Raw genomic sequence first — 9,558 nt, forward strand, 5'->3', positions numbered from 1 at the left:
CCCCGCCCCAAACAGTTCTCAATCCCCTCCAATGTGCAAAGTTCTCCACCTTCGAGCCAGGCCCACAGCCATTTCTGTCTGGAACGTTGTCAAAGCAGGCGTTACCAATTGCCACTGTGGCCATTTAAAAACTCTCAATAAAACACCCCTAGAACATCTAATTTAGGCAATATAACTTCCCGGTGAGCCCTCCAAGATGGATTGGTCACAAATTGCACCCCCAGGTAACTGAGTGATTTGACCTGCTGTATTAAATTGTTGGAGAGAAACCAACTGAATGCTGGGGGCCGCCTGCCAATGCTGATGATCTGACTTTTCGGGTAGTTGATCTTAAGTCGTGCTTTCTGACAATAATTGGGCAGTAGGATCAATTGTCTCTTGCAGTCAGTCCTAGAGCATGACAATAAAACCATATCAACAGTGGAGAGAAAAATAGTGATCTTTCTATTCTCACTTGCAGGGGGCCCAGCACAGGCATCCAGTTTGCCCAGAAGTCGCATGGAGTCGTTCAAAAACTCAAGTTCAGAAGAAGCAGGGTTGGGAAAGAAGGCAAAATCCATACACCTCTCAAATGTGGTATCTGATTTCCCAGGAGACCGGCCTTTCCTGCTAACCCTGCTTTATATTTTTCCAATGCAAAGTGTTTGGTAGACAAGATCCATCAGAGTCTTGGTGTGAGGGCAGGGGAAGAAGAGGAATGGGAAGGAATCATTCAAAAGGATGGTTCTAGGTGGTCAACTGGTTAAGGACTACTGGCCCAGGGCACCTCTAAGGTCCCATCTGGCTCCATGAGGGTGATCACACCTGAAGTGACCCTCTAAACCCTGCCTACCAAAACCCCCAAACAGGCACACACAAACTCCACATCTTCAGGTGCTTACTCTAAACCCATTAGCTTTGGAAATTGGCTCAAAATAAACACTGGGAGAGGTGGGGTTTGTGTGCATATGTGAGGGTTTTAGGGGGATGGGGAGGGGTCATTCCAAGTGGAAGGAACTGCCTGAGCAGTGGCTTGTAAGCAGGTAAGTACCCTTGGTGTTCTGGAGACATTCAGTTCTCAGGGTGCATTGTAATGCGAGGAGGAGGGGTGGAAGGGCCTCGAATGGCAGCTTAAGGAATTTACACTTTGTCCTCTGGGTACTGAGGAGTCAGAGACTGTTCCTAGGGTGGCAAAAATGACAGATTGGTTAAGAGGTCAAATCTGGAGTCAGATTATCTGGGTTCAAAGGTTGGCCCTGAAGGTTACTAGCAATGTGAACTGCAGCAAGTTGCATAATATTGCTGCACCTCAGTACAGTTATCTGTGAAATGAGAATGAAAGCAGTAATCCTCACCACATCGAAATGTTGTGGAGCTGACCTAAACTAACACACATATAAGGTGCTTAGAGCAGTGCTTGGCACATATAACCCCTCACTTGGCATTAGCCTGTTTCATTATTAGCGGTTTAGATGATGATACTGAGCACTTACTCTACTCTAGGCATGGGTCTAAATGCTTTACATGCGTGGTCTCAGTTAATCCTTACAACCCTATTAGATAGGTATGATTCTTGTCCCCACTTTACAGATAAGGAAACTGAGGCACACGGAAGTTAAGTAATTAACCTGGATCTGGAGTTTAAGAAGGTAGCTTCAGTGTGTAGAACATGAGAGTGGCGACCGGAAGGCAGAGTAAAAGTGGGGGGAGGTAGAGGCAGAGATTGGAGTGCGAGGCTGTGGGGGCTTGGACAATAAGAGCAGTGGCTGGAAGAAAGCAAGGCAGAAGGGAAGGGAAAGACCTGCGTCTCAGCTCTCCCATGCAGGGCTCAGGATCTTACAAGGCCTGTCTGGGCCTCCATTAATCTCAAGGTAGTTGTGCCCCAGAAGCCTCATGGATACCTACAAAACACAGTGGATATTTCAGACCCCACCAATGGGTAGAACAGGAGGACTGAACAGCTCTGTGTTTTAGTCCTCTAGCCAGGACAGTCCCAGCCAGCAGACAGAGCAGATGGGAAGTATGGTTGGAGCCAGGGGCCACTGACTGAGTCAAAGACTCAGTTAGCCTCCTCATCCAGGGCCCCCAGTTTACCTAGGTATGAATTCGGGAGATGGCTCCAGGGTGTTTCTGATTAGAGTTGAGCAAAGGAGCTCCCTGGGGGAGGTAGGAGCAAGGTGAGAGCCCAAGGCAAGAGCCAGGTAAGAGAGTCAGAGGTGGAGAGAAACATTTCACTGCCCTGCCCCTCCTCAGAAAATCCAAGTTGTTATCCCACTCTCAGACATCTGATAGTGTGTTAGGGAGAGAGCAGTGGAGGATATTTTGTGCCCCTGAAACTCAAGAGTCTGCCCTCCTCCTGACTACTGAGATGCATGGTGAGTCAGGACAGAGCTCGACCCCAGGGCCAAGAGCCATAGCCTAGGATTGGCTGAAGGCAAATCCTTTCTGGCCGCCAGTAGCAGCCACAACCCCTTCCCCTGCCATCCCCACCTCTACCCTAAGCAGAGACCATATTCTGCCCAGGCTCCTTGGTGAAGACTGAACAAACACAAGCAGCGGGGCCTTGTCTGGGGTGTCTTTGGGTTAAATCAGGGGAGGGGGTGTCTGGCAGTCCCTTACCTGCAGGTGTGACAAGAAGTCTTTCTCATTCAGGGTTGTCCACATGATGGCAAATTGAAGTTTTCATCTGAGTGTCAGAAGATCTGGGGCTGAGAACCATATTTTTGACCACCTTGCCATATGAACATGGGAAAGTCTTTTCTACTCTCTGGGCTGTGGGATTGCATTAAAAGTTCTTGGCACATTTGCCTGAAAACCCATCTCAAATCCAACGGAAGCCCGGGAGTCTGGGTTTCATGGGCACTTGCTCTCTGCCATATCAGCGGGTCCCATCTTAATCCAAGCATCCAGGGACTGAAACCATCCTCAGCAGATCAGGGTGGGGTGTGGGGAGAAGAGAAGCCTTGGAAGCAGAAAGCCCTGGGCTTGAAATCCCAGCTCTGTCACTGGAAGACTGTGTGATGCTAGGCAAGTCTTGTGGCTTCTAGGTGCACTGTGCCCCTGTCAATAAACAGGGATACTACTTCCTCCCTCGTAGGAGGATAGTGAGGAGGATTTCATGAGATGATACATTTAAAGTACCCACAATCACTCAGAAATCAACCTCCCTACTCAGCCCACCGTGTCCCAGCAAAAAAATGTTCCCACACCAAAGATCAGCCACGCAAAGAAGGGGACAACAATGGCCAGAGGGCTGACCAAGATTGGACAGTCGGCTTCCACCTCAAAAGAGGGTAGAGTGCAACACAGAGGCCTCGGATAGGGGTGGAGGGGGACAGATGGAGAGCTGGGGAAGGGAAGGTGGAGGAAAAGGGGACCTCTGAATGGAAAGGAAGGGAAAGCGGGCAGGAGAAAGAAGTTTATTATTCTTCCTGCAGACCAATCATGGGGCTCCTGGAGTGTCGAATTCCAGCTCCTGCAGCCAGATGTGACCTGTTCCTGTTATCATGGAATATTAATCAGAGGGGCCCTTGGGTAATTGGGGAGTTTTGATTAGAGAAATAGTCCTTATAATAATAAGCAGGCAAGAGCCTGGGGAAACCCACCCCCAACCCTGGCCGCCCACCTCTTAGGCTCTGTACTTCTGAAGCCCAGGGACCTGGACCTAGGAGGTGGAGGGTATGGAGAGGGGGATGGTACTATAGCTCGGGTGGGGACCAGGGTTGGACCTAGGGTGGGGAATGCAAGGATAGATAGGTAAGAATGGGACTAGAGACTGGAGGTCCGAGGGCCCAGGGCTAGCCTGGCTTCACTCACCTCCCCATCAATCATCACATTAGCTGTTCCCTGGGCTTCCCCCTCGCCAGGCCCCCCTCCCAGCCAGCCTTCTGCCGGCACTGCTGCCTCAGGCTCTGGCCCTGCTGGGACCCCAGCTCTGTTGCAGGCTGCACATGGCCCCTGGGCTCTGTATATTTAGACGGTTAATGAATCTTCCTGTTTGGCTGGGCTAGGCTAGAGCCCGAGATGGAGGGAATGAGGACAAGAATGAAGAGGGGGGATCAGCACAACTGCCCCCGCCCCAGAGTCTCTCTGATCACAGGGATCTCAGACCCCCAAGTTCAAAAAGAGCCCAAGCAGTCCAACTCAAGGAATCCAGAAGCTTACTCACAATCCCACCCTCACCCTCAACTCCCCAGGGGACCATAGCTTGAAGACAGAAGACCTGGGTTCTAGTCTTAACTCTTGATTTGTCCTCTCCTGAGCCTCAGCTGCTTCTTTGTATTGAGGGCATAAGACTCAATTTATCCTTTTACCAAACTCACTCAGCACCCACCATATGTCAAGCTTTGTACTGGGCACTGGAGATTCAGAGAGAAAAAAAAATAGAGCCTAGTCCCTACCATGGAAGAGATCACTGACTAATGATAGAGGCAGACATGTGACTGTCTTGCATTGAGGTAATAATCACAATAATAAAATTGATTGAGAGGTTATGACCTGCCGGGCACTCTGGTAAGGGCTTTATATTTATTATCTCGTGGCATCTTCTCAACTGTCCAACATCATAGGCAATATCAGCTTCCCCATTTTACAGATGAGGAAACTGAGTTACTGAGAGTTGAAGACTCCAGTGGTCGCAATCCAATGTGCTGGAGTCAAGAGAGACATATGCAGAACTCAGGAGGGGAACTAGGAAAGTTTTTCAAAGGAGAAGACAGTTAATATACACTGCACAGAAAATTTTTCATTGTTACTGGAGGCGTATATTTGTGTATGTGTGTGTGCATGTGTGTGCATGCATGTGTGTGTGTGTGTATAGATTAAGAAAACTACCCAGATGTAGCCAGGGGTGGTGGCCTGTGCCTGTAGTACCAGCTGCTTGGGAGGCTGAGGTGGGAGGATCACTTGGGCCCAGGAGTTTGATTCCAGCCTGGGCAACATAATGAGACCTATCTTAAAAAAAAAAAAAAAAAAAAAAAAAAAAATCAAAAAAGCCCAAAACTACCCAGAGGAGATGGCTTTTGAAGTATTCTCCAATTTTTTTATATTAGAAAACCACTGCAAATACATAAGATTGTGATGAAAATTGCTTACACAGGGCCTTCATCCACATTAGAATTGCTGGGTCAGAGCGCCTCCACATTTTTAGGTTTTTGATGTGTATTGTTACTTAAGTGGCTCCAAGACAGGCTGTACCTGCTGAAACTTCACCAGCAGAACAGAGTGTAGAAGGGGGCCATTTAGTGTAGCAGTGTCCTTCTTTCAAAAGTGTCTGCAGCTCTAGTGACCCTGTTGAGAACGGGAACAAAATAGTCTCTGGATCTGAGGTTGTGGTGCATGGGCTTCTCCTAAACATGGCAACACATCCTTCTCGACTTCCCCAGAGGATTCTAGGCCATTATTAGAGTGAGTGTCCCTGCTTCAGAATTGGATCTCTGGCTGCTAGATTCTGGCTGGGGAGGAGCATGGATTCTGAGTGGGAGAAACACTCATTCATTATTCATTGTCTCTTTACTGAGGCCCAGGTTCACTGCCCCGAAGGAACACACATTCTGATGGGAAGTGGTGGCTCCTTACATCAAAGTATATGTGTTTTTTTCACAAAGCAGTTTTGCTTACATCATCCCATTTACATTCAACAGATGAAGAAGATACCCAGGGCTCAAGAGAAGACATGACACATATGACTAAGGGGCAGAGTCAGGTCTCAAATGCAAGTCTCCCCATCCTGACTCCAGGATCCTTGCAGGGGTCACAGCAGCCTGGGTGCTCCTCCCCTTGGGCCCTCAGGAGTCAAGCCCAGGACAGCTAAGCCCTGGGACTGGGTCCTGGAGGAGCTTGCAGCCCACCACCCATTGCACCCTCACTGGGGACATAGCAACCCAGGCTGAGGCCAGGGAATCTTAGCGGCTGAAACTTCTGATTCAAGTGGCCAAGCAGAGGACTCAGGCTGCCTAAGGCTGAGTGACAGGAACCAAAGGCTGCCTCAGGATTCAAAGGGTAGTAAATGGCGTTTATGAAGCAATTACCAGCGCTGGGCACTGTTCTAAGGGCTGGATGTGTGTTTATTCACTTAATCCTCACTACAGTCTCATGAGATGGCTGCTACTCTCAGTCTCATCTTTTGGATGAATAAAACAGAAGCACGGAGGGGTTTGAGTAAATGGCTCAAGAATTCACAACTAGAAAGTGGTAAAGCTGGAATGTAAACCCTGGCAGACTGACTCCAGAATCTGGGCTCTTAACTACCACACTAGACGGCCTCTGAAGTCACGTGGCCAGCATCAAGGGGTACAGGCCGAAGGGCCCAGGTTCCTTCTTTCCCCAAGCTGCCACCATCACTTTGCCTCAGTAATGTGGTGAAGCACCTAAGCACTTGGACTCCGCATTCTGGCTTCCAAGTTCAAGTCCTTACGTACAACTTCCTAGCCATGCGCCTGTGGGCAAGGCACTTTCCCTCTTAGAGCCTCCATTTCCTCATCTGTAAAACAGAGATAATCACAGTCCTACCTCAGATAGGGACCTCTCCGAGACATCACTGCAGCAGAAGATGTCAATGAAGTAATGCACATGAAGTATGCAGCATGGTGCCTGGCCCACAATAAGTACTCAGTAAATGTTAGCGTTTATTGTAGGGGAATATAATAAGATGTTGACTCTCCAGATTGGCTGGATGGTAAAGTGAGGAGTGGAGGGCAGGGATAGAGCCCTGGGGTGACCATCCCAGCCCAGTGAAGCCCATTCAAGTCGACAAACATTTCAAAGGTTTATTGATATTGCCTCTGTGCTAAACTCCGTGCTGGGCATCATTCCAGGTGAGATGCAGACACGAAACACTGGCTCTGCCCTCTAGAAGCTCACAGTCTACTGGGGGAGACAAACATTGGCAGGGTGAGCAGAAGCGCTGTGAGGGCTGAGAAGAGAACACAAACTTGGCCTGGCTTGGGGGTCAGAAATGTCCATGTCAATAGGAGTTTGCCAGACTACGGGCAAGGGGACAGGCATTTCTGACTGATGGGAGCACATACAGAAAGGCACAGAGGCTTAAGGGTGCCTGTTCTGGTCAGGTGCCAGGGAGTAGCTTTGTGTTGCTGGGGTGTAAGGTGTGTGTGGTGGAGAGGGGTAGAGGTGAGAGACTAAGGAGATGGGCAAGTGCCAGATCATCCACGATCCTGAAAGCCATGCTGAGGAGTTGGGGAACGATGGACAAATATAAAAGGTAAGCAGTGATGGGCAAGATCAGGATTGAGTTTTGGAAAGATGGCCCTGGCTGCTGTTTCGCAAGAGAGGAGTAGAATGGAAGCAGGGAGACCAGTCAGAAGGCTATTGCCATCGTTCAGGCAAGAGATAAAGGTAGTACAAACCAGAGTGGCTGGTGGTATTAGGGGTGCTCAGAAATGGGCAGAGTCAAATTCAGTTCAGAGGCAGAACTGAAGGCAGATTTCAAGGATAACCTGGAAGTTTCTAGCTTGGGTCTATCTGTGCTAAGACCTCAGCTGAGCTGGGAGCAGACACCTGTGCTCTGTAAACTTGTCTCTTTTTCCCTTTCGGTGTTTATTTTCACTTCCTTTCGGTTTCCTTGTAAAGTTAATTTCAGAAAATTCCCATCTTGTTTCAGCTGAACTGAAGGGAAGGGAAATGTTCCCATACTCCAGCTGGGACCAGGGTTCCCAGGGCCTCCCAGGGCCCAAGCTTTGCTGGTGACCTCTCCAGCAGAGTGATGATGCACAAACCTGGAAAGATCTGGTGGGACTAGGGCCCAGGAGAAGGTTTGGCATAGCTTGGCAGGCCTGCTGGGTGGGCGAGGGTGGGGGCGGTTTGGCCGGTATCAGGGGATGGCAGCGCAGAGAGAGAAGTGAGTAAATCCTCTTTTGCCTGTTTCAAAGGAGAATGGCTCCCTTCCCCGGGCAATGCCCCTAAGTCATGGCTATCTCTGGTCTTTTCTTCTCTGGATTTCACACCCCCAGGCCCCACTGAGGGGTGTCTCTCAGGAGCATCTGTGCCAGAGGGAGGGATCCCAGAGTCCACAGTAAACACCCCATGATAGGGGGTTGGTTGGGGGATGAGAGGGATTAGGAGGCTGTGTGGTGGTTTGAAGAGGCAATGGGCTGGAAGTCGAAAGACCTGGGTGAGGGCCAGTCCCGGTGAACTCTCTGTGTGACTGTGGGCAGTTCCTTCTTCCCCTCTTTGGGCCTCAGTTTTCCCATCCATCCAACAAGGGGGCTGGACTCGAAGGTCTCTAGACGCCCTAACAGCTTGAAAGATTCCATTCTCTTCTCTGAATCTGCCCAGGGGGAGGCCTTGGGGCTGGGGCACCGGCAGGGGCTGAGAATTCCATAGCAATTTGCATGTGAAAGCATGTTACTGCCATGGCTATTAGTGTGTGCAGGGGGGCTGAACACAGGGCTAGGACAGCTAACTGTCAGGCTGGCCGGAAAGGCACAGGCAGCCTGGGTGGGGGAGGGAAGAAGGCCTGCCCTGAGGTATGTGTGCACAGGCTGGCCAGCCACACTCAGTATCCAGAGAAGGGTGAAACCGCTGGATCTGTAAGGTTCTGCCCAGCCTTGAGATGCCCAATTCTGGGTCCGGGCTGTGAACCAGTGGGTCTGGCCCCTACGGATACCTCCAAGCTATTTTGCTGATGAGTGACTTCAGAGCTGTGTAAGGTGCCACAGGAGAGGGATCCCCAGAGAGGGGGGCAGACTATGAGTACATTTTCGTAGTCTGCTCCAAACCAGGCCTAAACCTCCCAGGACCATATTTTTCTTAGGGTTATAATGTGTCATTTTGGTAATTGCCTTGTGTAAACTTACACAGTTTGTCAATATAAATACTGTGTATATATGGGTTTGTTTGGCGCGCACGCACACACACACACACATACACTCATAGGGATTCTGAGAGAACAAGGCCACACAGTATGCAAGAAGGGCAACCGGCTCTGGCCTGTGAGGCAAGAAAGCTGGGTCCAAGGCTTGGCTCTGCCAGCACTCCCTGTGTGCCCTTGGATAAGTCCCTTCCCATCTCTGGGCCTCAGTTTTCTTATGAGGGGTTTGGTCTGGAAAAGAGCTCTCAGAAAAGTCCTAGCTCTACTGTTTCCTGGCCCCTGACTTCTTAGATTCTACCTGAACCAGCATGAGGGCAGCCAGTGAGGCCGCTAGCCAGTTCCTCTGACAGCAAGGGTTCTACCCAGGAAAATCCAGCCAGTGTGGAGTCTCTGGTGCAGGGGTGGATTCTAGGATCTCCCTTGGTTTCCCCTGGTGCCCTGGAACTGAATGATCCACATGGAGTTTTTCCCTAGGGACCTGGCCAGAGAAAGGGGGCAAGCTCTTCTCTTAGAAGCCAGCTCCTCACCCACCACCACTAGAGAGGCTGGGAGGGACCAGCCATAGGACAACAGTGATAGGCAAGGGCTGAGGACACCTCTTCTAGTTTGGGCAGCTTCTGCCTACGGGCCTTGGGAAGTGTTTATCATGGGTATGTTTTGCTCAGGTACCTGGCCACGGGCTAGAGGAAGCAAGCTGGCATTAGAACCACAGGATAACTTCCTTTTTTTTTTTTTTTTTTTTTTTTTTTTTT

This window comes from Rhinopithecus bieti, unplaced genomic scaffold (genome assembly GCF_001698545.2).
Source record: "Rhinopithecus bieti isolate Rb0 unplaced genomic scaffold, ASM169854v2 scaffold_47833, whole genome shotgun sequence".
In the NCBI taxonomy this organism is placed as follows: Eukaryota; Metazoa; Chordata; class Mammalia; order Primates; family Cercopithecidae; genus Rhinopithecus; species Rhinopithecus bieti.